This window comes from Macaca fascicularis, chromosome 14 (genome assembly GCF_037993035.2).
Source record: "Macaca fascicularis isolate 582-1 chromosome 14, T2T-MFA8v1.1".
NCBI lineage: Eukaryota > Metazoa > Chordata > Mammalia > Primates > Cercopithecidae > Macaca > Macaca fascicularis.
Window position 1 is genome coordinate 6,371,026 of NC_088388.1, and position 25,971 is coordinate 6,396,996.

At 46.5% G+C, this 25,971-nt stretch overlaps 1 long non-coding RNA gene across 4 annotated transcripts in view; it reads right to left on the reverse strand.

The window, feature by feature from the left end:
* LOC102116036 (uncharacterized) overlaps positions 1 to 23,070 on the reverse strand; it is a 41,985-nt gene extending 18,915 nt beyond the window's left edge. For 2 of the 4 annotated variants that reach the window (XR_012422970.1, XR_012422971.1), the window contains exons 1-3: positions 22,571 to 23,070; positions 19,236 to 19,362; positions 7,370 to 7,582 (exon numbers count right to left, since the gene is read on the reverse strand). This is a non-coding gene — a long non-coding RNA (uncharacterized lncRNA). Of the gene's footprint in view, positions 1 to 7,369; positions 7,583 to 7,638; positions 12,277 to 17,814; positions 19,363 to 19,553; positions 19,701 to 22,570 lie in introns of those variants that run through there. The other 2 variants (XR_012422972.1, XR_012422973.1) reach the window with 2 other exon arrangements.
* Positions 23,071 to 25,971: the final 2,901 nt, after the last annotated feature.

A 25,971-nucleotide genomic window follows, 5' to 3' on the forward strand; every position in this document is an offset into this window, starting at 1 on the left:
CTGCCTGACTTCACCCCAGTGGCCCAGGCCAGGACCAGCCTGCTAAGCGTCAGCTCTCCACCTTGGCTCATTGAGCCTCCCCTGGGAGAGCCAGAACCCTGGACCTGTGTGAGCTGTGGCTCGGGGGGTGTTCTCATAGACTGTGGGTACCTCGTTCCTTTCTGGGGAGATAGGATGAGGAGTAACCTGCAGTGCTGGCCTTCAGCTTGTGACTAAGGGCCTCTGCCTGGCACCCCTACATCCAGGGGATAGACCACAGGGATCAGCCAGTCCTCCTACCCCAGCCAGTGCCCCCAATATGTTTTTTTGACAGAATCTCGCTCTGTCACCCAGGCTGGAGTGCAGTGACACAATCTCAGCTTGGTGCAGCCTCCACCTCGGGTTCAAACAATTTTCCTGCTTCAGCCTTCCACATAGCTGGAATTATAGGCGCACGCCACCATGCCTGGCTAATTTTTGTATTTTTAGTAGACAGAGGATTTGCCATGTTGGCCAGGCTGCTCTCAAACTCCTGATCTCAAGTGATCCACTCTCCTTGGCCTCCCGTGGGATTCCAGGCATGAGCCACCACACCCAGCCTCCAAATTCTTTTATCCTCTGAGAGCGTTGGTCACACTCTTCCCCCTCCATCCTTGGGGCTCCTATTCCAAACCCCCTGCCATTGTTCTCTCTTGGATGGCGTTCCTCCTGGACCACAGGTGCCTCAAACTCAGCATCCAAGGCTGAGCTCAGCATCAGCCCCCAGGAGAGTGTTTGGCCCCAGGGTTCCTCCTTGTACCTAATGGCATCCCCATGTGGGCTAACAGATTTAGAAACCTGTGCTTCCTCCTGAGTCCAACTGGCCATCCTAAAGGTTCCAGTACTCCGGCTGCTCCCCATGTCCTGACCCCAGCTACTGCCTGTCCTCGGACCCTACCACCAACTGCCTGCCCACTCTGCTCCCAGACAGCCTGGCTCATCCTTCCTCCACCCTGCAGCAAGGGACCCCTCAAAACACAAATCTGACCACACCTGTCCCTGCCCAAAGCTCCAGGCTCCTCTGCCCAGCACTGCGGGCCCAGTGCAGCTCCCTGTGGTAGGCCCCAGCCAAGCAGAGCTTGAGGCGCCCCCATCGCAGACCGGCCCAAATCCAGAGGCCCCAGGCTGTCTCCTCCCTGCCTTGGAGGACACCAGACTGCTAGGTAAGCCAGGTGCCATCCTGGCCTACACAAAGTCCCATTCAACTCAGTTTATCAGGCGCCCAGTGAGCACCTACTGTTTGCCAACCCACTGGGGATTCAGAGATGACGTGGCCCAGGAGCCCCCAGTGCGGTGGGTGAGACCCGCCTTGTGAGGAACACAATGAAGGTGAGGGGTGCTCAGAGAGCTCAGAGCACCCCCGTCAGGCTTTCTGCTCCTGCAGCAGGGGCAGTGGCTCATCCGGGGCCTAGTGCAGCACTGACACACAGGAGGTACAAAGCCCCTAACTGATGGGTGAGAGTCCACACAGAAGATGCCAGTAGGCCAAATAGAAGTGAGTCCGATTCGGGACTTGGCCCCAAAAGGAGCTCTCTTCCCTTCACAGTGAGGAAACTGAGGCACAGAAAGGCCAAGTTGCTTGGCCAAGGTCATCCACCAAGCAAGTGGCAGCACAGCATTCGCAATGGGTCTGCCTGCTCTGTCTGCAACTGTTGAGCGTGGCTCAGGAGCACACCACGGCCGCGGGGAGCAGAGGCTCCTCCAAAGCTGTGGGACAACAGGGCATGGCCCCGAGCCAGCCAGTTTCTCCTGGGGCAGAGCTGCATCTCTTGATAGAGGAAGTCCAAGGGCGCCCCCTGGCGGGCAAGGCTCCCTCCCAGCCTTCTTGTTTTTTGTTTTTTGTATTTTAAGACAGAGTTTCATTCTTGTTGCCCAGCCTGGAGTGCAATGGTGCCATCTCGGCTCACTGCAACCTCTGCCTCGAGGGTTTAAGCGATTCTCAGCCTCCTGAGTAGCTGGGATTACAGGCGCCCACCACCACGCCCAGCTAAGTTTTTGTATTTTAGTAGAGACGGGGTTTCACCATGTTGGCCAGACTGATCTGGAATTCCTGATCTCAAGGTGATTTGCCCCCCTCAGCCTCCAAAAATGCTGGGATTACAGGTGTGAGCCACTGCACCCCGCCCCTCCCAGCCTTTTTCACCAGCGTTGGTGCTGACCTTGGCCAGAGACACCATCCCAGCCTCCGGCCCCCTGTGCCTGCCACTCCATGTTTGCAGGTAGAAACCCCTTAGCCTGCTCCCCTGACACCAGGGAGTCTTGCTGTTACCCCACACCAGAGAACTCTGGCCCTCCTCGATTGTTCCAGGCCGGGGGGCTCGGCTCCCACTGTGGGACGAATTGTTCTAGGTGGCATTAGGTCATTTGTGCCTGTAACTGTCTCCCACCAGAAGGAATCCATGAGTTCAGGGAGAATGCAGTGAACTCACAGGCAGCCCCCGGGGCCTCGGTCCCAGAACCCACCAGTTTGTTCAGCTGGGACAAGCCACGACCACACTCAGCCACCATTTCCATATCTACAGCTTTGCTTCAAGATCCAGCGCAGTGGCTGACATGGGACATGAGCCGGTACTTTAGAACATGGACTCTGTGCGACTGCTGTTGAATTCTGTGATGGTCTTCTTGCTCCCCGCCCCAGCCCTACTCATCCTCCACACAGCAGGCCGAAGGGATTTTAAAAACACAACTCAGCTCCTAACACTCCCCTGCACGGCTCTCTCCGATGGTCTCCCACTGCGAGCAGGAAACAAAATCCAAACATTTGAAGTAAAAACACAGATGAAAAATCAGGGAAATGCAAGATCCAGGCAGAGAGGCCAGCAACGCAGAGCCCCCAGGTCAGATCCAAGGCCAGAAGTGTGAGGAGAGAAGGGCCCCAGGGAGAGTGGAAGAGACAGGCCAGGCCCAGGGGACAGCGGCGGGGGAGGAGCGGGAGAGCCCAGGAATGCGCAGGGAGTCACGTTATCCGGTTCAGAGTTTAAAAGATTATTCTGTTGTTTGAGGCTGAAGTCATAGGCTGTCTGAGATGTGCTTTAAAATGCTTCCGCACCAGGAGAGGGGGGCGAGAGAATCGTGCCACAAGACACAGGTGGCTGCCGTCCATCCAGCATGGCTGATGGGTTCATGGAAGTGGGGGTTTGTTTCCCACTCTCTCCATGTTTGTGTGTGTTTAGAAATTTCCATCATCAAAAGTTAAAAGAGGCCGGGCATGGTGGCTCTTGCTGTCATCCCAGCACTTTGGGAGGCCGAGGTGGGTGGATCATTTGAGGTCAGGAGTTCGAGATCAGCCTGGCCAACGTGGCAAAACCCCATCTCTACTAAAAATACAAAAATTAGCTGGGTGTGGTGGCAGGTAGGTGCCTGTAATGCCAGCTCCTCGGGAGGCTGAGGCAGGAGAATTTCTTGAACCCAGGAGGCGGAGGTTGCAGTGAGCCGAGATCGCACAGCTGCACTCCAGCCTGGGTGACAGAGTGAGACTCTGTCTCAAAAAACCCGGGAAGTTAAAAAGTGAATGGAAGGGAGGGAGGACGGGAGGAAGAGTTTCACCTTAGATCTCATGAGTACATGGTCACTCCGGCTGCAGACAGAGGGGCCTGGCTGGCTCAGTCATCCATGGGGCGAGGAGACTGGCTTGGACTGGCTTGGACTGGTGTCCAGGGACAGAAAGCGAGGGCCCTGGGGACCGCTTTGGAGGCGGAGTCAGCAGGACGTGCACTGCTTCCTTATGCACAATCTGCATGCCCACGGCAGGAGCCGGGGTGACCCCTACATTTTTGGTTTGAGAAAGTGGAATGGTGGCGGGATCATTTCTGAGGGGGAGGGAAAGAGTGAACCCTTATTCCCAGTGCTTCACACGTGAATTCATTTCATCCTCGCCACAGCCCTGTGAGACAGTATGTCATTAGCATCATCACCCCCAGTTTAGAGGGGAAACTAAAGCCTGGAGAACTCATGAACCTACCCACCATTACACATGTCACACAGCTAGTAGGTGACCCCGGCTTCTACGCTTCTGCTACTAGACTATACTGCCTTTTTTGTTTGTTTGTTTGAGACAGAGTCTCACTTTGTCACCCAGGCTGGAGTGCAGTATCATAATCTCGGCTCACTGCAACCTCTGCCTCCTGGAATCAAGCAATTCTCCTGCCTCAGCCTCCTGAGTAGCTGGGACCACAGACGCCCGCCACCATGCCCCCTTAATTTTTGTATTTTTAGTGGAGACAGGATTTCACCATGTTGGTCAGGCTGGCCTCGAACTCCCGACCTCAAGTGATCTGCCCGCCTCGGCCTCCCAAAGTGCTGGGATTACAGGTGTGAGCCACCGTGCCTGGCCTATACTGTCTCTTGATGAGGGGGTGTAGAAGGATTTGGGGAGAAGGTGGGCCAGAAATCAAGAGTTCTGCTGTTGGTTGTGAAGGCAGAGATGCCTATTGGATCCCAGGCAGACAGTGGGTGTGAGTCTGAAGCTCAGGGAAGGTCCCCACGGGACACGTAGAGGGTTTCACCGCCTCCCCACGTAGTGGGAACCATTTTTACGCCCACCTTCAGATGAGGAAATAGAGAACAGGGAAGGTAAGTGACTTGCCCAAGATCACACACAAGATAAGGGGTGGGTCCAGTCCACCTGACTTCTGAACCCCGACTTCACCAGTGCTGCATGCTCTGGGCACACAATGAATGGACTTAAAGCACAAGATGAGCCCCGCTGGGCAATCCGGCCTTCAGAGTGAAAAACTCACTGTGTTTTATGAGCCAGGGCCCACGGCAGGGGCCTGGTCCCGCTTTGCTGACTGTGGAGATGCCCGCTCAACAGGACACAGCAGGAGGGCAGCAGGCACGAAGACATCGGGTCAGCAGAGAGAATATGGGTGGCGCCAAGCGAGTAGGCCCAGCACGTGAGATTCCCGGGGCCAGGCCCAGCACGTGAGATTCCCGGGGCCAGGCCCAGCACGTGAGATTCCCGGGGCCCTATACATGGAAATGCATGAAGAAGGAAGACTCCACCCCAGCCGCTGGCCTTTCTCCTGAATCTCTGGGAAACCCCCAACTCAGCATCCGAGAGGTTCAGAGAACAAGGCCACAAACACGGAGCAGCTCGTTGTCTCAGGGAGCCTTTGGCTACAAGGAACAGAAACCTCAGGCCATCCCAAGATGGGGGGATTTGCTGCAAAGACAGAATGAGAGCCGGGCCTCCCGGGGGCCGTGCTTCGCTCCTCTCCTTCTCTCTGCACATCTCTGTTCTCCTCTCTGCAGACGACCTACCTCCCAAAGCTCTTAGGCTCTGCTTTCCCCAAGGGGCTCTGACTGTAACCTTGGCTCCAACGGTGGCCCATTTAAGCTGCCTGTCCAATGCCCAGGGTCCTCTGTGATCCAGTCCACTGTAGCCACAAGGCTGTTCCTAGTGGGCTGTCACAGCCCAGCTGTTCAGAAAGGGTTGTGGATAGGCACAGTGGCTCGGCCTGTAATCCTAGCACTTTGGAGGCAAGAGAGAGGATGGCTCGAGTCCAGGAATTCAAGACCAGCCTGGGCAACATAGCAAGATGCTATCCCTACAAAAAATAAAAACTAGCCAGACATAGTGGCACACGCCTGTAGTCCCAGTGCCTCGGAAGGATAAGGCAGGAGGATGGCTTGAGCCCAGCAGGCTGAGGCTGCAATAAGCTATGATCCTACCACTGCACTTTAGCCTGGGTGACAGAGAAGACCCTGTCTCAAAAAAAAGGGGAGGATGTGGACAGAGAAGGAAGGATGTGCATAGCTTGGGATCTAGGCCAGGCCCTGGGATGAGTCTGGGACACAGAGATGCAAAGGAAATGCTTCCTGCCTTCCAGGAGTTACAGTGGGGAAATCAGATAGTGACAGTGACAGGCAGTCAACGGGGACAGGAAAAATGGCGCTCTAAGGCCCCACTTGGGAGCTTCACTCTGCAGGGCAATTGGCAGTGGCATTAAAACTAAAGATGCAGCCAGGCGCAGTGGCTCACGCCTGTAATCCCAGCACTTTGGCAGGCTGAGGTGGGTGGATCACCTGAGGTCAGGAGTTTGAGACCAGCCTATCCAACATGGTGAAACCTGTCTCTACTAAAAACACACAAAAAATTAGCTGGGCGTGGTGGCAGGCATCTGTAGTCCCAGCTACTCTAGAGGCTGAGGCACAAGAATCACTTGAATCCGGGAGGTGGAGCTTGCAGTGAGCCGAGATCACACCACTGCACTCCAGCCTGGGTGCCAGAACAAGACTCCGTCTCAATTAAAAACAAAACAAAACAAAACAATAAGACTAAAGATGCAATCACACATCTTGGTTTCTGCCTTACGGAAGCACACATGGAGGCACTAAGGAGAACATCATGGGCCCCATTATTTGTGATGGCAAAACATTTTAAAGCTCTAAATCATCTTCAATGGTGCTAATACAAAGTACCGAACAACAGTTCAGAGGAATGAGCTAGAGCTCCACGTAATAGAATTAGTAGTTTTCAGCCGGGTGCAGTGGCTCACGCCAATAATCCCAGCACTTTGGGAGGCCGAGGCGGGCGGATCACCTGAGGTCAGGAGTTCAAGACCAGCCTAGCTAACATGGCAAAACTCCGTTTCTACTAAAAATAAAAAAATTAGCCAGGCGTGGTGGTAGGCGCCTGTTATCCCAGCTACTCAGGAGGCTGAGGCAGGAGAATGGCGTGAACCCGAGAGGCAGAGCTTGCAGTGAGCTGAGATCGCACCACTGCACTCCAGCCTGGGTGACAGAGGCAGACTCCATCTCCAAACAAAAAAACAAAAATTAGTAGTTTTCCAAGACATATTATTGAGCAAAGAAAAAGAAAACTTGCTGATAGTACAGTACAATACTGCTTGCATTAGTTACCTACTGCAGAACAATATTACCACAAATTTAGTCATTCAACAAATAGCCTATGGCTGGGCATGGTGGCTCACGCCTGTAGTCCCAGCACTTTGAGAGGCTGAGGCAGGTGGATCACAAGGTCAGGAGATTGAGACCATCCTGGCTAACACAGTGAAACCCCGTCTCTAGTAAAAATACAAAAAAAAATTAGCCAGGTATGGTGGCACGTGCCTGTAGCCCCAGCTACTAAGGAGGCTGAGTCAGGAGAATCACTTGATCCCAGGAGGCAGAGGTTGCAGTGAACCGACATTGTGCCACTGCACTCCAGCCTGGGCAACAGAGCGAGACTCCATACCAAAAAAACAAAACAAAACACCAGCCCAGATTTATCACCTCAGTTTCTGGGAGCCAGGAATCCGAGCATGGCTAAGCTGGGTCTTCCAATTCAGGGTCTCACAGAACTTTAATCAAGGGGTCAGCAAGGGCTCCAGTCTCCTCTGAGGCTCACCTGGGGAAGGATCTGCTTCTAAGCTCACATGGGTGTTGCTAGCATTCAGTTCCTTGCAGGACTGCAGACCGAGGGCTTCAGCTTCTCACTGGCTTTTAGAGGCTGGAGGCTGCCACCACTTCCTTGCCACGTGGCTCACTCCATAGGCCGCTCATGACAGGGCAGCTTGTTTCTTCAAAGCCAGCAAGGCAGAGAGTCACTAAGCAAGACAGACTGTAATTTTTTAAAATTATGAGTGTGGTAAAATATACATCAGATAAAATTTACCATTTTTACCATTTTAAGTGTACAATTCAGTGGCATTAAATACATTCACAGTATTTAATTGTGTAACCAGTACTTTTTCCACCATCCTAAACGAAGCTCTCTACCCATTAGGCAATAACGCTCTGCTTCCTCCACCCCCAGCTCCTGGTAACCTTTAATTCTACTTTCTGTCTTCATAAATTTGCTTATTCTAGATAGAGTGGAGTGACAGAAGTGGAATCATCCAATGTTTGTCCTTTCACTTCTGATTTTAGTAATCTGAGGTTTTTTGTTTTTTGTTTTTTTTTTTTTTTGGTTAGTTTAGCTAAAGATTTGGCCATTCTGTTGATTTTTTTTTCAACTTTTGGTTTCATTATTTAATGGTTAATTTTAGCTGTCAACTTGACCGGGTTAAGGGATATCCAGATAGCTGGGAAAGTGTTATTTCTGGGTGTGTCTGTGAGGGTGTTTCTGGAGGTTGGCATCTGAATCACTGGACTGAATGAGGAAGATCTGTCCTTATGCAATGTGGGCAGACACTGTATTAATCCGTTCTTACACTGCTAATTAAGACATACCTGAGACTGGGTAATTTACAAAGAAGTTTAATTGACTCACAGTTCAGCATTGCTGGGGAGGCCTCAGGAAACTTACCATTATGGGGAAGGGGAAGCAAACACATCCTTCTTCACGTGGCAGCAACAGAAGAATGAGTGTCCAGCAAAGGGAGAAGCCCCTTATAAAACCATCAGGTCTCATGAGAACTAACTCACTATGATGACAACAGGACTGGGGAACCACCCCCATGATTCAGTTATCTCCATATGGTCCCTCCCAGAACATGTGGGGATTATGGGAACTACAATTCAAGATGAGATTTGGGTGGGGACACAGCCAAACCATATCAGACACCAGCCAACTTGTTTAGGCACATATAGAACAAAAGGCAGAGGAATGGTGAATTCACTCTTCTGGAACGGGGACATCTGTCTTCTCTTGCCCTTGGACATCAGAATTCCAGGTTCTCAGGCCTCTGGCCTTAGTTACACTATTGGCTTCCCTGATTCAGGCCTTTGAACCCAGAATGAATTAGATCACCACTTCCCTCATTCCCCAGTTTGCAGACAGCACACTGTGGAACTTCTTGGCTTCCACAATCATGCGAGTGATTTCCCATAATCAATCTATTATCTACCTACCTACCTACCTACCTGCCTATCATGTGTCTACCTATGTGTCTATCTGTATATATGTTTGTATTTATCCATCCATCTATCTTTGTCTCTATCTGTATGTATGTATGTATGTTTCTATCTTTGCTTCTGTTTTCTGGAGAACCTTGACTGATACACATTGATTTTTTTCTTTCCTTCTTTTTGTAGTCCAAGTGAAGCAGTGGGAGTAAAGAAGGAACAAAGAGCCTGGGCGTGGTGGCTTGTAATCCCAGCACTTTGGGAGGCCATGGTAGGTGGATCACCTGAGGTCGGGAGTTCGAGACCAGCCTGACCAACATGGAGAAACCCCATCTCTACTAAAAATACAAAATTGGCCAGGCACGGTGGCTCACGCCTGTAATCCCAGCACTTTGGGAGGCCGAGGCGGGCAGATCACGAGGTCAGGAGATCGAGACCATCCTGGCTAACATAGTGAAACCCTGTCTCTACTAAAAAATACAAAAAATTAGCCGGGTGCGGTGGCCTGTAGTCCCAGCTACTCAGGAGACTGAGGCAGGAGAATGGCGTGAACCCAGGAGGTGGAGCTTGCAGTGAGCCAAGATCGCGCCACTGCACTCCAGCCTGGGCGACACAACCAGACTCCGTCTCAAAAAAAAAAAAAAAAACAAAATTAGCCGGGTGTGGTGGCGCATGCCTGTAATCCCAGCTACTCAGGAGGCTGAGGCAGGAGAATCGCTTGAACCTGGGAGGCAGAGGTTGCAATGAGCTGGGATCGCGCCACTGCATTCCAGCCTGGACAACAAGAGTGAAACTCACTCCAAAAATCTCAAAAAAAAAAAAAAAGAACAAAGAAATCCGTAACTGCACGTGATCAGTTAGTTGTAAACACAACTGCACTCAAACCAACCTAATACACACTGATTTTATCTGTTTTTCTATTCTCTATCTTGTGTATCTCAGCTCTAATTTTTATTATTCTTTCTTCTGCTAGCTTTGGGTTTTGTTTGCTCTTCTTTTTCTAGTTCTTTAAGACGTACAGTTAGGTAGTTGATTTGAGATCTTTCTTCTTTTTTAATATAGACATTTACAACTATAAATTTCTTTTCTAGCAGTGCTTTTGCATCTTTTAAGTTTTGATATGCTGTGGTTTTTTGTTTTTTTAATCTCAAGATTTTTTTTTTTTTTTTTTTTTTTTGAGACGGAGTCTCGCTCTGTCCGGGGCTGGAGCGCAGTGGCCGGATCTCAGCTCACTGCAAGCTCCGTCTCCCGGGTTTACGCCATTCTCCTGCCTCAGCCTCCTGTGTAGCTGGGACTACAGGCGCCCGCCACCTCGCCCGGCTAGTTTTTTGTATTTTTTTAGTAGAGACGGGGTTTCACCGTGTTCGCCAGGATGGTCTCGATCTCCTGACCTCGTGATCCGCCCGTCTTGGCCTCCCAAAGTGCTGGGATTACAGGCTTGAGCCACCGCGCCCGGCCTAATCTCAAGATATTTTTTAACTTCCCTTGTGTATTAGTCTGTTCTCATGCTGCTATAAAGAACTGCCTGAGGCTGGGTGCGGTGGCTCATGCCTGTAATCCTAGCATTTTGGGAGGCCAAGGAAGGTGGATCACAAGATCAGGAGTTCAAGACCAGCCTGACTAACATAGTGAAACCCCATCTTAACTAAAAATACAAAAAAATTAGCTGGGCATGGTAGCGTGTACCTGTAATCCCAGCTACTCGGGAGGCTGAGGCAGGAGAATCGCTTGAACCCGGGAAGTGGAGGTTGCAGTGAGCCAAGATCGCACCATTGCACTCTAGCTTGGGCAACAGAGTGAGACTTCGTCTAAAAAAAAAAAGAACTGGCTGAGACTGGATAATTTATAAAGGAACGAGATTTAATTGACTCACAGTTCTGCATGGCTGGGGAGATCTCAGGAAACTTATGATCATGGGGGAAGGGGAAGCAAACACATCCTTCTTCACATGGTGGCAGGAGAGAGAAGCATAAGCAGGGGAAATGCTAGATGTTTATAAAACTATGAGATCTCAGGAGACTCACTATCGTAAGAACAGCATGGGGGAAACCACCCCCATGATCTGATTACCTCCACCTGATCCCACCCTTGACACGGGGGGATTCTTACAACTCAAGGTGAGATATGGGTGGGGGCACAAAGCCAATCACAACATTTGAGTTGTGATTTATTCTTCAATTCATTGGTTGTTTAAGAGTGTATTGTTTTGGTAGGGTGTGGTGGCTCACACCTGTAATCCCAGCACTTTGGGAGGCCGAGGCAGGCAGATCACTTGAGGTCAGGAGTTTGGGACCAGCCTGGCCAACATGGTGAAACTGTCTCTACTAAAAAAAAAAACAAAAATTAGCTAGGTGTGGTGGCAGGCACCTGTAATTTCAGCTACTCGGGAGGCTGAAGCAGGAAAATCGACCTGGGAAGTGAAGATTGCAGTGAGCCGAGATCCCACCACCACACTCCAGCCTGGGCAACAGAGTGAGACTCTGTCTCAAAAAAAAAAAAAAAAAGAGAGAGTATACTGTTTAATTTCCATATATTTGTGAATTTTCTAGTTTTCCTTCTGTTATTGCATTCTAGTTTCATTCCACTGTGGTTGTAAAAGATACTTTATATTACTTCAGTCTTTTAAAATTTAGTAAGACCTGTTTTTTGGCCTAACATATGTTTTATCTTGTAGAATGTTGCATGTCTACTTGAAAAGAATGTATATTGCGCTTTTCTTGGAGTTCTCTATATGTCTGTTAGGTCTAATTGGTTGAGAACATAATTGAAGTCTTTTTTTTTTTTTTTGAGACAGACTCTCACTCTGTCACCCAGGCTGGCGTGCAGTGGCTTAATCTCAGCTCACTGCAACCTCCGCCTGCCGGGTTCAAGCGATTCTCCTACTTCACCCTCCCGAGTAGCTGTTGTGCGCCACCACACCCAGCTAATTTTTGTATTTTTAGTAGAGACGGGGTTTTGCCATGTTGGCCAGGCTGGTCTTGAACTCCTGACTTCAGGTGATCCACCCGCCTTGGCCTCCCAAAGTCCTGGGATTACAGGCATGAGCCACTGCACCTGGCCAGTCCTCTATTTTTTTTTTACTGATCTTCTGTCTGGTCATTCTATCCATTATTAAAAGTGAGAAATTAAAATTTCTATTACTGTAGAAATATCTATTTTTCCCTTCAATTCTGTCCATTTTGCTTCATATTTTGGGACTTTTCTTGTTAGGTTCATATATAATTGTTATATCTTCTTGCGGTTCATATATGTTTATAATTGTTGTATCTTCTTGCTGGATTGAAATTTTTATGACTATATAATGTTATTCTTTTCTCTGATAGCCTTTTTCTTTTTTTTACTTAGTTTATTTTATCAATAACACCACCTTTGCTCTTCTTTGATTAGTACTTTCCTGGAATATCTTTTTTCATCCTTTTACTTTCAATCTCTTTGTGTCTTTGTTTCTAAAGTGAATCTCCTTAGAAACTGAGAAGGCAGTAGAAAAAAGAAAAAAAAAAGATAATGTGAATATTTTAAAGATGGCATTAGGCCAAGCGCAGTGGCTTACACCTGTAATTCCAGCACTTTGGGAGGCTGAGGCAGGTGGATCACTCGAGGTCAGGAGTTCAAGACCAGCCTGGCTATCATGGTGAAACCTCGTCTCTACTAAAAATATAGTAGTGGTGGTTGGAGCCTGTAATCCCAGCTACTTGGGAGGCTAAAGCAGAATTGCTTGAACCTGGGAGGTGGAGACAGCAGTGAGCTGAGATGACACCACCGACTCTAGCCTGGACACAGAGCGAGGCTCTGTCTCAAAATAAATACATAAATAAAGACAGCATTAGATCAAGTTTGTCCAACCCACGGCCTGTGGGCCACATGTGGCCCAGGAAAGCCTTGAATGCGGCCCAACACAAATTTGTAAGCTTTCTTAAAACATTGTGAGGCTTTTTTTGTGATTTTTTTTTAGCTCATCAGCTATTATTGTTAGTGTATTTTCTGTGTGGCCCAAGTCAATTCTTCTTCTTCCAATGTGACTCAAGGAAACCAAAAGGCTGAACATCCCTGATATAGATGGATCATGATTTTTAAAATCCAACTTGCCAATTTCTACCTTTTAATTGGAGACTTTATATTTAAAGTAAATATTGATAAGGATTTTCTTCTCCATTAAGCTATTTTCTGTGTCATATTATTTTGTGTTCTTCAGTTCCTCCATTAGTGCCTTTTTTGCATTTATTAATTTTTTTGTAGAAAACAATTTTGATTCTCTTCTTTTTCTGAATTTTTAGAAGTTATTTTGCTGGTGGTTACCTTGAGGATTACAATTAGTATCTTAAACTTATAACAACCTAGTTTAAAAAATATAACTTAGTTTCAAAAGTATATACATACTCTGCTCCCACACATTCATATTCCTTCCCATGTAAATTGTTATTATCACAATTACATCTTATCCTTAGATTTGTAATTATGTTTTATGTACTTGCTTTTCTTTTTTTTGAGACGGAGTCTTGCTGTTGCCCAGGCCAGAGTGCAGTGGTGGGATCTCAGCTCATTGCATACTCCACCTCCCAGGGTTCACGCCATTCTCTTGCCTCAGCCTCCCAAGTAGCTGGGACTACAGGCATGTGCCACCATATCCGGCTAATTTTTTGTACTTTTTAGTAGAGACGGGGTTTCACCGTGTTAGCCAGGATGATCTCGATCTCCTGACCTCGTGATCCGCCCACCTCGGCCTCCCAAAGTGCTGGGATTACAGGCATGAGCCACCATGCTTGGCCATACTTGCTTTTCTTAAATCATGTAAGAAAAAAAGGCTGAATGCGGTGGCTCACACCTGTAATCCCAGCACTTTGGGAGACCGACGCTGGCAGATCATGAGGTCAGGAGATCGAGACCATCCTGGCCTACATAGTGAAACCTTGTCTCTACCAAAAATACAAAAATTAGCTGGGTGTGGAGGCGCGTGCCTGTAATCCCAGCTACTCAGGAGGCTGAGGCAGGAGAATCACTTGAACCTGGGAGGTAGAGGTTGCAGTGAGCCAAGATCGCACCACTGCACTCCAGCCTGGGTGACAGAGTGAGACTCCATCTCAAAAAAAAAAAAAGAAGAAAAAAAAGAGGAGTCACAAATTAAAAATGCACTAATCCTAGCTGTTATGTCTACCTAAGTAGTTACCTTTACCAATGTTCTTTGTTTATTCTTATGGCTTTAACTCACTGTCTAATGTCTTCGTCTCAGACTCAATGCCTGTAACTTCCTTTAGCATTTTTGATATGGCAGGTCTGCTAGTCATGAACTCCCTCGGCTTTCGTTTAACTGGAAATATCTTAATTTCTCCTTTGCTCTTCAAGGATAATGTTGCCAGATATAAAATTTCAAATCAACAGGAGTTCAAGACCAGCCCAGGAGTTTAAGACCAGCCTGGGCAACAACGCAAGATTCTATCTCTACAGCAAAAAAAAAAAAAAAAAAAAGAAAGAAAAATTAGCCGGGTGTAGTGACATGTGCCTGTAGTCCCACCTACTCAAGAGACTAAGGAAGGAGGATTGCTTGAGCCCAGGAGTTTGAGGCTGCAGTGAGATGTGAATGAATCACAGCACTCCAGCCTGGGCAACAGAGTAAGATCCTATATAAAAATAACAAAAAGTATAGCATATACAATTATATACAGTATATAATATTTAACGATAATAGATGACTATGGTACTAGTTTATGTGTTTACAATAGCATTAATCATTGTATTAGAATGTTGTTCTTCACATACATATATATGCCTGTGTGTGTGTACATAGAAGGCCTATTTTGTGGTCTAATGTATGATCCATTATATATATATATAAAAGTTGCATTAATCCATTTTCGTACTGCTATAAAGATACTACCCGAGACTGGGTAATTCATAAAGAAAAGAGGTTTGATTCACAGTTCTGCATGGCTGGGGAGGCCTCAGGAAACCTACAATCATGGCGGAAGGCAAAAGGGAAGCAAGGCACATCTTACATAGCAGCAGGAGAGAGCGAGCAAGCATAGGGGAAACTGCCGCTTTTAAACCATCAGATCTCGTGAGAACTCACTCACCATCATGAGAACAGCATAGGGGAAACTGCCCCTATGATCCAATCACCTTCCACCAGGTCCCTCCCTCAACATGTGGGGATTACAATTTGAGACGAGATTTGGGTGGGGACACAGAGCCAAACCATATCATAAGCTACTTGTAAAACAGCTTCAGGCAGATCCTTCAGGAGGTATTCCAGAAAAAGATGGCATTGTTATACAGGAGATGAATTCCAGGAAGAAAAAGGCATTGTTATATAGGAGATGACAACTCCATGCATGTTCTTGTCTCTGAAGACCTTCCAGCGGGACAAGATGTGGAAGTGGACAATAGTGATTTTATTGATCCTGACTCTGTAGGCCTAGGTTAATGTGTATTTGTATCTAAATTTTTGACCAAAAAAATTTAAAAAGTAATAAAAAAAAATTTAAAGGCCAGGCACAGTGGCTCATTCCTGTAGTTGTAGCACTTTGGGAGGCTAAGGCAGAAGGGTCACTTAGGCCAGGAGTTTGAGAACAGTCTGGGCAACAGTGAAATCCCATTTCTAAAAAAAATAAAAAATAAAAAATTAAACAAAACTAGCTGAGCATGTTGGTGCACTCCTGTAGTCTCAGCTACTTGGGAGGTTGGGGTGACAGGATTGCTTGAACCCAGCGGTTTGTGGTTACAGTGAGCTATGACTGCACCATTGCATTCCAGTCTGGGACAGAGAAAGACCCTGTCTCAAATTTTAAAAAATAAATTAAATTAAAAAATTTAAAACTAGAAATAGCTTATAGAATAAGGATATAAAGAAATAATTTTTTTATAGCTATATAATGTGTTTTAATCTAAGTGGTTTGTTGTTTTTTTTTTTTTGAGACAGGGTCTTGCTCTGTCACTTAGGCTGGAGTGCAGTGGAGTGATCATGTCTCACTGCAGCCTCAACCTTCCGAGCTCAAGCAATCCTCTTGCCTCAGCCTCCTGAGTAGCTGGGACTACAGGCACACACCACCATGCTCGGATTGTTTTTGATTTTTTTTTTAAGTGGAGATGAGGTCTATGTTGTCCAGGCTGGTCTCAAACACTTGAGCTCAAGCAATCCTCTCACCTCAGCCTCTCAAAGTACTGGGATTACAGGCATGAGCCACTGCATCCAGCCCATGATTGTATTTTCAAATTCAAATGCTGGGGCTCTATATTAAGACTTGAAATAAGGTAGTTTTAGTCCTCCAACTTTGTTCCTTCATGAAAGTTGTGTGGGCTATTCAAGGTCTTTGAATTTCCATATGAATTTTAGAATCAGCTTTTCAATTTCTTACAAAATAGCATACTATGATGTTGAGATTATGTTGAATCTATATGTAAATTTGGGGAAAACTGACATCTTAACAATATTAAGGCTACGCACGGTGGCTCACACCTGTAATCCCAGCACTTTGGGAGGCTGAGGCAGGTGGATCACCTGAAGTCAGGAGCTCGAGACCAGCCTGACCAATGTGGTGGAACTCCGTCTCTATTAAAAATACAAAAATTAGTCGGGTGTGGTGGCATGCGCCTGTAGTCCCACCTACTCAGGAGGTTGAGCTTGCTCACTATCCTGCCATGTGAAGACATGCTTGCTTCCCATTTGCTCACTACCCTTTGCTCACTATCCTGCCAGGTGAAGACATACTTGCTTCCCATTTGCCCTTCCACCATGATTGTAAATTTCCTGAGGCCTCCCCAGCCATGCTTTCAGTACAGCCTGTGGAACTGAGTCAACTAAACCTCTTTTCTTTAGATATTAGTGTCTCAGGTAGATCTTGATAGCAGTGTGAGAATAGACTAGTATGTGCATGTAATCCCAGTGCTTTGAGAAGCCAAAGCAAACGGATCGCTTGATCCCAGAAGTTCAAGACCAGACTGGGCAACGTGGCAAAACCCCATCTCTACAAAAAATACAAAAATGGGGGGGCATGGTGGTGCACACTGGTAGTCCCAGCTACTTGGGAGGCTGAGGAAGGAAGATTGCTTGAGCCTGGGCGGTCGATTGTGCCAGCCTGGGCAACAAGTGAGACACTGTCTCAAAACAAAACTTACAATAGTGTATTTCCATTTCTTTCCAGTCTTTAGGCTACTGTCATGCATTTACTTTTATATAAACTCCACAGCAAATTCTTATTTTTGCTTAAACAATTACCTGATCTACCAATGCCTTCTGGGTATTTACCCAGATGATCTGAAAGTTCATTGAAGGGATATCTGCACATACATGTTCATTGCAGCACTATTCTCAAGAGTTTATGAAATCACCCTCGCCTGGCGTGGTGGCTCACACCTGTAATCCCAGCACTCTGGGAGGCTGAGACGAGTAGATTGCCTGAGCTCAGGAGTTCGAGACCAGCCTGAGCAACATAGTGAAACCTTGTCTCCACTAAAATACAAAAAAATTAGCTGGGTGTGGTGGCACACATCTGTAATCCCAGCTACTGAGGAAGCTAAGGCATGAGAATTGCTTGAACCCAGGAGGCAGAAGTTGCAGTGACCTGAGATTGTACTACCGCACTCCAGCCTGAGTGACAGAACAAAACTCTTTCCAAAAAAAAAAAAAATTACCCTAACTGTCCATCAACAGATGAACAAAGAAAATGTGGTGTGTATATACTGTGAAATACTGTTCAGTCATTCAAAAGAAGGAAATTGTGTTATTTGTGACAATATGAATAGAACTGGAGAACATTATGCTAAGTGAAATAAGCTAGACATGGAAAGACAAATGCCAGATATTCTCACTTATATGTGGAATCTAAAACAGGTTACAGAGGCTGGGACTGTGGAGAATGAGGATATGAAGTGTACAAAATCTTGGAAGAGGAATATGGGGTTTTCTTAGTTCTATTACACAGCATGGTGAATATATTTAATAGAATATTGTACATTTCAAAATTGCTGAGAGCAAAACATTAAACGTTCTCACCACAAAAAAAATGTTAAGTATTTGAGATGATGCATATGCTAATTAGCTTGATTTAATTTTTCCACATTGCATTCATAAATCATATCACTTTGTACTTCACAAATGTATACAATTATAAATTGCCAATTTACAAAGTAAAAAATTACTTAAGTGTAAATAAATTAAATGTGTATTTATCCATGTAGTTTCCATTTCCAGTGATCGGCATTAACCTTTGCGTATTTCCAGCTTTTCTGACATCATTTTCCTTCTGTCTGAAGCACTTCCTTTGACATCTTAGTTCCCTTTTTCTTCTGCCACGTCTTATCTGCTTTTATTCCTATTCAGTATGTTTCATCTCATTTTAATTTTAATATCTTGAAATTCACCTTGGGTATTTAGAACATTTCTGTGTCTCTACTTAACATTCCTAATTTTTCCTTTACTTTCCTTATCATATGGAATACAGTTACAACTTTTTTTTTGAGACAGTCTGGCTGGCGCCAGGCTAGAGTGCAGTGGCACGATCTCGGCTCACTGCCACCTCTGCCTTCCAGGATCAAGCAATTCTCCTGCCTCAGTCTCCTGAGTAGCTGGGACTGTAGGCATGCACCACCACCCCCAGCTAATTTTTGTATTTTTAGTAGAGATGGGGTTTCACCATGTTGGCCAGGATGGTCTCAACCTCTTTATCTTGTGATCTACCCGCCTTGGCCTCCCAAAGTGCTGGGATTACAGGTGTGAGCCACGGCGCCTAGCCTATAACTATTTTAATGTCCTTGTCTATTAATACTGTCACACTGTCATCTGTGTCATTTCTGGCTCATTTCTAGTTTCAACTGATTTGAAATTTTCTCTTCATGATGGCTCCCAGTTTCTTGCTTCTTTGCATGCCTGTACTTTTTAATGGCTGCAATACATCATTTGTGCTAGTTTTGAAAATTACTTTGTGTGACATTTTTGTATTCATATAAATTATTTTGAATTTTGTTCTGGGACACAATTAAATTCTTTGAAAAAAGTTTGTTTCTGGTCTTGTTTTGTTAGGCAGAACCAGAGTGACATTTAGTCTGGGGCTAATTTTCCCCGCAACTGAGGCAGAACCCTTCTGAGTACTTTACTCAATATCCCACAAGGTTTCCACTCTGATGTTGGCAAAGGAAAACTATCCCTGGCACTCAATATCCCACAAGGTTTCCACTCTGATGTTGGCAAAGGAAAACTATCCCTGGCACTACATGAGCTGATCTGATTGTTTCCACTGATCCTTTTGGGTGGTTCCTTCCCCAGCCTCAGCATTTTCCTCACAGGTATGCACTGATTGGTACTCAGATTAACTACAACTCTAAATCTTCTGGGTGCAATCTCCATTTCTCTCCCCCACCTGCACTCTTTTCTTTCTAGAACTTTGCCCTGTGAACTCCAGTCTAGGCCTCCCAGACGTCCAGCTCCATCTCCTCACTTCAGGAAAGCTGCCGGGCTGCTCCTCAGCTCTTCCTTCTTTGCGTTGCAGGCTGCAAACTCTTCACACAGTAAGATGGGGCAATCGTTAGGGCTCATCTCATTTGCTTCCTCTCCCTCAGGGATCACTAGTAATGGAAAACAATGACAAAACCAGTCCCAGAGCTCCCAAAAGTCTTAATACTTAGGTTTAAATCTAACAAAGCATATATAGGATTGAAAGCTGCAAACTACAAAATGCTGATGAAATAAATCAAACAAGACCCAAATACCAGATAGACATACTGTGTTCATGGTTTGGAATACTTGAGATACTCACACACGCACACATAGTTAACATGACAATTCTATGCCGGGCACGGTGGCTCACGCCTGTAATCCCAGCACTTTGGGAGGCCGAGGCAGGCGGATGACGAGGTCAGGAGATAGCGACCATCCTGGCTAACACGGTGAAACTCCGTCTCTACTAAAATAATAATTTTTAAAAAATACAAAAAATTAGCCAGGTATGGTGGCAGGCACCTACAGTACCAGCTACTTGGGAGGCTGAGGCAGGAGAACGGTGTGAACCCGGGAGGCGGAGCTTGCAGTGAGCTGAGATCGCACCACTGCACTCCAGCTGGGTGACAGAATGAGACTCCGTCTCAAAAAAAAAAAAAAAAAAGAATTTTTCCACAGATGGTGCTGAAACAACCGGACATCAGTATGCAAAAAAAGGAAGACGACAAAGATCCTCAATCTATACCATAAGCTTTATATAAGTATTAACCAAATACGCAGCACAGATTTAAATGCAAAACGATGAAACTCTTAGAAGAAAACATAAGAGGCTGGGCGCAGTGGCCCACACCTGTAATCTCAACACTTTGGGAGGCCAAGGTGGGCAGATCACTTGAGGTCAAGAGTTCAAGACCAGCCTGGTCAACACGGTGAAACCCCATCTCCAAGAATACAAAAATTAGCCAGGCATGGTGGCACACACCTGTAATCCCAGGTACTCAGAGGCTGAGGCAGGAGGATAGCTTGAACTCAGGAGGTGGAGGTTGCAGTGAGCCAAGAGCACAGCACTGCACTCCAGCCTGGGCGTCAGAGCAAAAAGAAAACGTTAAGAGAAAATGATACGGCTTAGAAAAAGGATACAACTATGACGCCAAAATCATGGTCTCTAAAAGAAAAAATTGATGAAATAGACCTTATCAAAATGTTTTCATCAAAATTTTTGCTCTGTAAAAAACACAAGAAAATGAAATAAGACTGACTGGAAAAAAAATTGTAAGTCACCTAATTCAGAGAGGAATCTGGGAAGATGGCATGGTAAGAAGCACCAGGAATCTGTGTCCCCACCTAGACAACAATTGCATGGCATAATCTGTCCGGTGTAACTATTTTGGAACTCTGGAGTCTATTAAAGGCTTGTGACTTCAAGGTGAAGGCTTGGACTGGTAAATTACAGTTAATTTCAGTCCATCTTAGTTCTTGGCACAATGGCTACTACCCATCCCTGACCCCCATGGCATGCAGCTGTGCACATATTTCTGGAGCATCCTGCACACAGCTTGCAGAAGCCAGGGTGGGCAAAAAAGGGTCCTATCCTCCAATTACCACAGATCTATGCTCTCACTGCTGAGTGCTGCTTCTGATCTCAGAGGTGCTTGTCTTTTTGAGAGGCAGTCTTACTCTGTCGCCCAACCTGGAGTGCAATGGTGTGATCTCGGCTCACTGCAACCTCCACCTCCCAGGTTCAAGCGATTCTACCTCAGCCTCCTGAGTAGGTGGGACCTACAGGCGTGCACCACTATACCCTGCCAGTTTTTAATTTTTATCAGCGATGTGGTTTCACCACTTAGGCCAGGTTAGTCTCAAACTCCCGACCTCAAGTGATCCACCCGCCTCAACCCTCCAAAGTGCTATGATTACAGGCATGAGCCACCGTGCCTGGCCCACAGCGGTGCTCCTCATCAGAGGCGCGGGCCACTATTGCTGCATCTCCTCCAGTTGTTGCAAGCTCCGCCCCCTCTGGCTGAAATAACTTCCAGGGGATTTAAAGGGCTAATGCTCTCTCCCTCCCACCTTCATTTTTCTTTTTATTCCCCTTTGGGAGCCAGACATTAAACACTAGAACTTTTCTTCAACACTTTTTTTTTAGATGTAGTCTCACTCTACTGCCAGACTGGAATGCATTGGTGCAGTCTCGTCTCACTAGGCGAGTCTCTCCCCACTAGGTGGGACTACAGGCTCACGCCATCACGCCCAGCAAATTTTATTTTTGTATTTTTACTAGAATGGGATTTAACCATGTTGGCCAGGATGGTCTTGATCTCTTGACCTCGTGATCCACCCGCCTCCGCCTCCCACAGTGCTGGGATTACAGGACTGAGCCACCGCGCCTGGCCTAGAACATTTTTTTTAAACTGCACATGAGGAAAATGAGTAAGTGATCACACATATCCAAGGTTTGAAGATACCTGAGAAAACCTTAAGTTTACACCCCGGCCTGATTCTTGACACAGGCTACACCAATCAAACAAACAAAAAACAACAGTAACAAAAACCAATAAACCCTGGATAAGCGGGAGAACATGATTTCCAGAATTACAATTATGAAATGTAATTGTCCGATGTTCAAAACACAAAGCACACAAACAGAAAACATAGCCTATTCGAAAGTTAAAGAAAACCACAAATAAACTGTCCCTGAAAAAATTTTGGCAAGTGTACTAGAAAAAGGCTTTAAAGCAACTGTCTTAAAGACGCTCAGAAAACTACAGGGAGATATGGAGTAAGTCAAGAGAAACATATATGAACAAAATGGAAATAAGAGCAAAAATAAAATCTAAAAGAAACCAAAATAATTTCCAGAACTGAAAAACTACTGAAATAAAAAATAACTAGAGGGCAAATTCAAACGCAGATTTAAACAGGCAGAAGAATCAATGAACTTGAACACAGAATAGAAATGATCAAATCTAAAGAACAGAAAAGACACTGAAGAAAAATGAACAGAGCTTAAGAGATCTTGAAATACCATCAAGTAGACCAACACAGGCATTGTGGGAATCACAGAGAACAGAAAGAAGCGTAAGCAGGGAAAATATTTTAAGAACTAGTGTCCATAAACCTCTCAAATTTGATGACAGAAATGAAAAGAAACATGCAGGCTGAACGAACTTCATGTAAGATGAATTCAAAAATACCCAAATGCAGTATCTCATGCCTGTAATCCCAACAAAGCAGGACAGCTTGCCCAGGAGTGTGAGACAAGCCTAGGCAATATAACAAAACCCCATCCCTAAGAAAACAAAAAATAAAAAATTAAGTGTGCATTGTGGTGCATACCTGTAATCCTAGTTAGTTACTTGGGAGGCTGAGGTAGGACGATCACTTGAGCCCAGGAGTTCAATGCTACAGCAAGCTATGATCCTGCTGTGTCCAGAATTGGTGGGTTCTTAGTCTCGCTGACTTCAAAACGGGAGCCACAGACCCTTCCAACGAGTGATACAGTTCTTAAAGATGGTAGTCCGGAGTTTCTTCCTTCAGACGGGTCTGGAGCTTCTTGGTCTCGCTGACCAGAGTAAAGCTACAGACCTCCCTGGTGTTACAGCTCTTAAAAGCAGCGCCTCTGGAATTATTCATTCTTCCCAGCAGGGGGTCGTGTTGTCGCCGACTTCAAAAATGAAGCCGCACACTTTTGCGGCGTCACGACTCATACACACAGTCTTAACCCAAAAACATAGCAGCAGCTACAATCAACAGCAACAAAAACTCACTGCTAAGCAAAAACAAAACAAAACCAAAGAAAACCAACAAACTTCTCCCCACCACCCAAGCAACTCACTGCCGCCTGGCGTGGGCAGCCTGCTTTTATTCCCTTATCTGGCCACACCCACATCCTGCTGATTGGTCCATTTTACAGAGTGCTGATTGGTCCATTTTACAGAGAGCTGATTGGCCCATTTTACAGAGAGCTGATTGGTCCATTTTGACAGCGTGCTGATTGGTGCATTTACAAACCCTGAGCTAGACACAGAGTGCGGATTGGTGCGTTTACAATCCCTTAGCTAGACATAAAAGTTCCCCAACTCCCCATCAGACTTAAAAGCCCAGCTCTCTTCACCTAGTGGATTCTATAGAAGGATTATAAGCGGAGCTGTGTGCCGGTCCCGAGTCGCGCCAGCGCTCTTCAGCGCTTGTGCCCGTGGAGCAGCGGGCGGCGCCCGTCGGGGAGGCTCGGGTGGCTGGGGAGCCCACCGTGGCGGGGGCGGGCTCGGTCATGGCGGGCTGCAGGTCCCGAGCCTTGCCCCGCGGGGAGGCAGCTGAGGCCCGGCGAGAACTCGAGCACAGTGCCGGCCCGCCGGCATCCTCTGCAGTTGCTGGCCCGGGTGCTAAGCCCCTTACTCCCTGGGCCGGCGACCCCGGCCGGCCGCTCCGTGTGCGGGGCTCGCGCTCGCCGGAACTCGCGCTGGCCCGGGAGCGCCGAGCGCAGCCCGGATTCCCGCCAGCGCTTCTCCCTCCACACCTCCCCGCAAGCAAAGGGAGGCGGTTCCGGCCTCGGCCAGCCCAGGGAGGGGCTCCCACGGTGTCGTGGTGGGCTGAAGGACTCCTCAAGCGCTGCCAGAGTGGACGCCCAGGCCGCGGAGGCGCCGAGAGCGAGGGCTGCTAGCACGTTGCCACCTCTCAACGCCACTGCACTATAGCCTGGATGGTAAAGTGCGAGTCTTTTTCCAAAGAATCAGGTGGGTGTAGTGGCTCATGCTTTTGGGAGGCTGAGGCAAAAGAAGAATCACCTGAGCTGAAGAGTTTGAGACCAGCTTGGGCAACATAGTGAGACCTTGTTTCTACAAAAAATAGCCAGATGTAGATGGCACACACGTATAGTCCCAGCTACTTGGGAAGCTGAGGTGAGAGGACTACTTGAGCCCAGGAGGTTGAAGCTACAGTGAGCTATGATTGTGCCAGTGCACCCCAGCCTAGGTGGCAGAGTAAGACCCTGTCTCAAAAATTAAATTCAATTGGCCTGATGCAGCGGCTGACACCTGTAATCCCAGCACTTTGGGAGGCTGAGGTGGGTACATCATCTGAGGTCAGGAGTTCAGGCCCACCTTGGACAACGTGGTGAAACCCCATCTTTACTAAAAATACGAAAATTAGCCAGGTGTGGAGACACGTGCCTGCAGTCCCAGCTACTCAGGAGGCTGAGGCAGAAGAATCACCAGTAGGTGGAGGTTGCAGTGAGCCAAGATAGTGCCACTGCACTCCAGCCTGGGTGACAGAACAAAACTCCATCTCAAAAAAAATTTAAAAATCAAATTAAATATTTAAGAGGGAGTCACACCAAGACACATTATAATTAAACTTTTGAGGCCAGGCGCGGTGGCTCACGCCTATAATTCCAGCATTTTGAGAGGCCAAGGCGGGTGGATCACCTGAGGTCAGGAGTTCAAGACCAGCCTGGCCAACATGGTGAAACCCGTCTCTACTAAAAATACAAAAATTAGCCAGGTATGGTGGTGGGTGCCTGTAATCCCAGGTACTCGGGAGGCTAAGGCAGGAGAATCGCTTGAACCTGGGAGGCAGAGGTTTCTATGAGCCAAGATCGGGCCACTGCTCTCCAGCTTGGGCAACAAGAGTGAGACAGACTCTGTCTCAAAATAAATAAATTAATAAATAAAATAAAAAGTATAATAATGAATTAATTGATTAGTTAAACCAAGAACTAATCTAAAGCTAGTATTACTGTAACTGGTTTGTAACTACACATTTTGTTTGCTATATAATTTAAGACACTAACTTTTTAAAAATTATTGTCAGTTTAAGCTTTGAGGCGTAGAATGTATAAAGATACAATTTTATGACATCAACAACCACAAGAAAAAGAGATGGCGCTGTAAAAGAGCAGAGTTTTTATATGATACTGAAGTTGACCTGGTATAAATTCAAACCAAAGTGTTATAACTTTAGGATGTTGATACAGTTTGGCTGTGTCCCCTCCCAAATATCATCTTGAATTGTAGTTCCTACAATCCCCATTTGTCATGGGAGGGACCTGGCAGAAAGTAACCACCCATGGGGATGGTTACCTCCAACTTGCTGTTCTCATGATAATGAGTGAGTTCTCACGAGATCTGACAGTTTTATAAGGGGCCTTTCCCCCTTTTGCTCAGCACTTCTCCTTGCTGCCGACATGTGAAGAAGGACATGTTTGCTTCCCCTTCCACCCATGGCTGTAAGTATCCTGAGGCCTCCCAGCCATAGTGAAGTGTGAGTCAATTAAGCCTCTTTCCTTTATAAATTACCCAGTTTTGGGTATGTCTTTGTTAGCAGCGTGAGAACGAACTAATACAGATGTTAAATGTAATGCCCATTGTAATCATAAAGAAAATAGCTGTAGAATATACACGGAAGAAAATGAGAAGAAATTGAAACATTTTGCTATTAAAAAAAATAACCAAACACATACAAAAAAGCTTGTAATGCAGGACATGAGGTCTAGAAAAGCTATGAAGCATATAGAGGACAAATAGCAAAATAACAGCAGTACATCTCTCCTTATGCACTGAGAAGACAACACCCCTGGATATTCTTGCCACAAATGCACAACTTGAATCTACTCGCAAGGAAACATCGGATAACCCACACAGAAGGACATTCTGCAAGTCAAGACCACAAAAAACAAAGGCACTAAAAGATGACAACTAAATGCATCCTGTGATCTTGGATTGGCTGCTGGACTGGGGGAA